Here is a 6,000-nt window from a genome sequence, read left to right on the forward strand (position 1 = left end):
AAACACATTGTGTAGCGTGACTCCATAAAAATACTGAGATGTACTTACACTGTATAGTTGAGAAGAGAAGAAGAGAACACAGAAACATCATGTTTGTATTGTGAGAAGTGAAGGAAGGACGGAGTGATTGTACTACTTTAGAACTACTACAGTTCTATGCAAACTCCTCCTATTTTATATTAATATGAGTGGGAAATGAAAGCAGAGCTCTACATTAATCACTCACAGCCATATTGAATATTTTAATTAAATACACTGTATTCACTTCACATAGATAAAACAATTTTTAGATTTGAGGAACCTTATAGATCAGGTTTATTGCTTTACTCGCTCACTTACTTCTTTATTCACAAGTCACAGATACTGTATTAGTTTTTATGTGCACTGATGCATTTTCTCTGGTTTGTCATTTACAGTAATTTTTGTCATACACTGCTGCTGATTTTAATCTGTATCGTTTTGTTAAATTGTTTTGCTTACTCAGTTCCACCTCTGGTATTAACATCAGCACAAAAATGCTCCAGGAGTTTATGGTATGGGATTCCATGACTGAGCAGCTGCATGCAAGTCTTACATCACCAAGCATAATGCCAGTTGTCAGATGGAGTGATGTAAAGCACACTGCCACTGGACTCTGGGCAAGCTAAAGGCTGAATTGAAAGTAATAAGATTATCTGAACATAAATGCATTTGTTAGTTGTCTTGTTAAAAAGTAGCTTTTTATTATTAAAGTTCAGTAACGTGGTCTCATGGTTATTGATGCATTTGTCAAATATTTAAAACTCTACTTTATACACATTGCCATGGATGAGTAGATTGAGTCTGCCATCATGTGTTTACTTTCCCTCCCTACATCTGTGTGTGCAAAAATAAACACATTGGTAACTGATCATTTATGCCAAGTTGTTTCTGCCTGTAGAGCTTCTACAAAAAGAACTTTTTGTATTTTTCTGTGTAACTCTAGACACTTTCTGACATACACACCAACAACCCTGCCAGAGTCACAGTCAATCAGATAACTTTGATTAAATTGCTGATAAAATGTTATTTTCATGTTGGATATGAAGAGTAACTGAACCTCTTCACCCAGGTCTGTATGATCTCATGTACTGCACTGATGTCACACTGGCATGGCTGACTGAGTTATTATATTAATCTAAAAATGTTAATAATAAAATAGACAGTATACCTCCTTTAAAAACTGCACATCTCTTACAGTATAATTGGTTTGATAATCTAAAAGTAAAAGGTTTATATTGTTATGCAATATGCAAAATAATATGGCTGGCTGCAGCATCGTCTCTACTCTATAAAAACACAAAGATGCACATCTAACATTTTCACACAAACATTTAGACAAATCAGAACAATGATGATATTATTGTTATTCATGATAAAAAAGGGTTACCATACCACAAATAATCACAGTAAAGTTTGGAGCTGAGAACATTTAAATATGGGGCTGAATCTTTATCAACCCTAAAGAAAAAAATTTACTTAATTGTACTAAAAATATACTGAGATTTGTCTAAGTATACTGTAAATAAACTTGCACATGTCTGTACTTATTATAAACATGTTAAAAATATATAAATGTCATACTTTAACAAATAAGTGCAAGTAAACTTTTATCATACTTATTAAAAATTATAAAAAGTATACATTTAATAAATACATTAATATGAAGTTTACTTTTAGTTGAAATTAAGTTTCATTAATTTAATATACTTCTCAAATACTTGTTTTTTTAAAACAGATGTTTGGTCTGTTTTTCAAAGTATATTAAATAACTGCTGTAGTAATTCACTTTTAACACATACAAATGTTTACTTAAGTGTATTTTTACATTAGTAAAATGTTTTACAATATTTTTGTTTTGTTAAAATTTTATAATTTATAATGTTCTTTACTTTGAATAAAAAATATAAATAAATTATATTAAATAACATATTCATGTAATGTTTTAATACTCTGTTTGTATTTTTGCTTCGCATGATATTAATGGATTTCACATGATGCTGTAGTTATACCTGCAAAAAAATCACTACATAAATATTTATTCAGTGTTCTTATAGAGTTTAAACAGTAACCTGTGTAAACTTCATTTAATAAATGCTTTAAAAAAAAAAAATTAGGTGTCTCCCTGTGTTTCACCTAATGAGCTCTGGGTTAAACTTTAGCCCCCCCATGACCCTAATTATAATGAGAATCTGATGAATAAATGAGTTAAAATATACATTTCAAGTGTACTTTCAGGTGACTAGAGCTCACAATAATGCTAGTATGATAATGTTAGTTTGACAGTATGACAGATCATTTTTACTTACTAATTAAAGCAGATAAAAAAAAAACATGTAAAAACATTCACTTCAACAACACACGTTAACACATAAGAACTGACGTGTAAATCCCAGACTTTGTGCTGACTTTGTACCTAGAAGAATTGATGCTGTTTTGGCAAAGCGTGGTGACAACAAATACTGCTTTGATTTACATTTCTCTTTTGTTAACGGACACAACTCAACTATTAACACTTCTTTTCTTTCCACACCTGCCTAATAAAAAAATATGATTATGCTTAAGCTTTATAGATTATTATTTAACATCATACCCTACGGACTGGGACAGCAAATGATAAAAAAAAATGTAAACATGCTTATAGCTCCCTCCTCTGAGAGAAGGTTTTTGTACAGTGTAGCTGAATTTCCTGCTACTGTGGGCTGCAGAGCACAATAGTACAGTGCAGAGTCAGATACTGCAGCAGAGATGATCTCCAGTTCTACTTTCTTGTTCTCTTTAGTTTTGATAGACATTCTTGGGTCAGGTGGTTGAGCCCTGGTGACAGAACCCTCATAAATCAGCAGCAGAAACTCTGGTGTTAATCGAGGTTTTTGTCGATACCAGTGGAGTTGATTATATGCTGATTCATATGTGCAGGATAGTGTGATGCTGCTGCCTTCATTTGATGTTAAGCTGGGTTTATCTGCTGTAATACTCTCAGCAGCTTCTGCTATAAAACATGTTAACAATATAGAACATTTATTTCATTCTAAATAAAAAAAAAATGTAAGTAAAATTGCTATAATGCTTGTTATACTGAAAAAATAATACAAACTCAATATGAAATATGATACTTATTGTATAACACTTACCATTTTCATCAGTAATGAGTAAAATGAAGAAGAGGAGTAACATCATTGTGTCAGATTCACATCTGATATGCTAAAATTTGTCTCTACTTTGTGTAAGAACATCTCCCTGCCCCGCCCCCACCCTGATCCACGTGCATTCATGTTAACTCTGCCTTTATATTTGATAGATTGAGAAAGTGCAGCTAAACATCTGCAGGAATTACAGACGCAGTTACGTATGTCAGCATGAACCACAATCTTCAAGATGCATCAGTTTTTAACATTTTAAGTAATCTATGCTAAGAAGAACTAGAGGGATATTTTACACAGTATTAGTATAGTGTTCCCAAACAGTGTTTGGTGAGTGTAGATAGTCACTAATAGAATTTAGGATGTCACTTATATTTTTCCGGGCACAGTTGTTTTGGATAGTTGATCTTGGATCTAATGATGATTGCTTGGTTTTGAGTGTAAGATTACAGGGATGTTTGGTTGTATAAAGTTTAGTGTTTATAGAAAAGTTTGTCATATAAAATTTAATAGTAATTTATTTATTAAATCAATATTGTTAATGAAAGTTATAACCAATTATTAGTGTCTTAGATGCAAATGCTGCACTTTATTGTGTTATAGCTTTATTCACATCACAATCTATTGTACAAACAAATATGTTGACTGATAATCAGATGTAAATGAACATTGTAGACTTAATAATCAGTGGAGCAGCAATACATGGTGGCTTCAGCCTTTTTTGCAGAGTCAATTTTACTCATCAACGACAGCTTGCTTTGGATGGAACTGTTATAAGGCTTTGCTTTTTGAGGATGTTTTTGTCACGCCGGCTGCGAATGCTCAACCGCACCACCAGAGGTCCTTGTCACCAGAGTTCTGATTTGCAAACATTTTCTGTTTGTAGAGTATACTATATAAATACATTTTGTAGAGTATAAATACCCCTCACTTGGAACCTCATGTTGCGAAGTCTTGGATGTTCTAAACTGCAATTCTGAGCAGTTTTCTTGTGTATTCTGGATTCTTGTGTATGACCCTGATTATTATGATTGTAGACTGTGAGTTTTGCTTGTACCTTTGGATTTGTTTGCTTGATTGTTTGGATCTCCAGTTTTTGACTATTTTCTGCCTTATTGACTACGACTCTGTGTTTGCCCAATAAACCTGCACCTGATTCCTAATCTGGTTTATGAGTGCTTTGTTACAAAATGCTTTACTGTCCCAACTTTTTTTGGAATGGATGTTTATTAATGAATGAAATGAAGTTGAGCAGATAAAACATGAAATATCTCAGGTTGATCCTGTCTGTAATCAAATAAAAGTCAAAGTAAATGTAAGAAACTCTGTTTTTTTTTAAATTATTAATATTATTTTGTTATTTTCCATGCCGTCCGAACTTTTTCTGATTTGGGGTTGTATTTAAACTGGTGTACTGTACTACTGGGGAGAAATTTAATTTACCTTGTGTGGTGAAGAAGATATTTGCAGTGATGGTATAGTGGGGACTTTATTACTCTATTGTTCTGAGTCTAAAGCATTGCTGGTGACTACTGGAGCAGCACTGGTGCATAACTAAGCACTAGAACTTTTTTTAAGCATAAAACACCATGAAAAAGGCAAGAACAAAGTGAGGCTCCTGGCAAAATAAAGCCTATCAGTCATGCAAACAGAGAGACGTGCACCAGCTAGCGGACAATTACTGAACTACTGGTCTTGGTACACTTCTCGCGGGAATTTTAAACAATCAGACTGGACATTTGGTTTTCCAGATTTTGTCTGTTAAATCCAAAATTCATTAAATGGAGCTTAGTTAAATTGACGTTCCACTGTACTAAAAAATGAAATTAAAGAATAGAGCATTACCAGATAATGTTTTGTTGTATAATTTTAGGTTAGTCATAAAAACAGAAAACTCGTCTTTATTGCATTTTATAACTAATGCAGAGGAATAATAAACAACAGAAATATTCATGTTTTTAACATTTAAATATCATAAAACAGCAAAACAGATTAAATGTAGATGTTTGTTTTTGTACAGTATAGAATGATTTCCTGTCACTGTGGGCTGCAGAGCACAGTAGTAGAGAGCAGAATCTGATACTGCAGCAGAGATGATGTTCAGATCCACTCGATTTTTAGCTTCATTTATCTTTACAGATATTCCTGGAACTGGAGGATCAGCTTTTCTTTCATAATTACTCTCACTAATCAAAATGATGAATTCTGGTCTAAATGTGGAGTTCTGACGATACCACTGCAGGTAATTATTTGTACCAGATCCTTTGTAATTGCAGGATAAAGTAACAGATTCTTTCTACAAGACCGTTTTATTGGTTAAAACTGAATTAATTTCCTGTGCGCTGTAATAACCTGTGGACAGAGAAAGAACATTGTTTATTTATATATAAAGATATGAGTGTAAGAAAAAAAAACTGAGAAGAATCTAGCAGCAGATACATTATAACTTCTATTTAAGGTTTGGATAAAGGTTCTCATGTGTTATGTGATGTTATTTCTCACCTAAAACAATGGAAAGAAGACACAGAAATCCAAACAATGCCATGACTGAACTGCAGAATAATGTAGCTCAACACCTGCTATCATATCTTATACATAATTAAACCATTTCCTCTCTTTAACTTCCTTTTCCAGCAGTACAGCCCTGTTACAGAGTTTAGTAACATGTAGATGGAACCTGCCATCATGTGCACACTTACACTCACTACATCTGTGTGGAACAAAACCTACCATCTATTTGTACTGTATAACTGATCATTTATGCAAATATTACATATAATATGTTTATTCTTACAGAACTGCTGTCTTTTTATATTTGATATTAATATTAACTTAAACT

The sequence above is a fragment of the Trichomycterus rosablanca genome, chromosome 4 (assembly GCF_030014385.1).
Source record: "Trichomycterus rosablanca isolate fTriRos1 chromosome 4, fTriRos1.hap1, whole genome shotgun sequence".
Classification (NCBI taxonomy): Eukaryota; Metazoa; Chordata; class Actinopteri; order Siluriformes; family Trichomycteridae; genus Trichomycterus; species Trichomycterus rosablanca.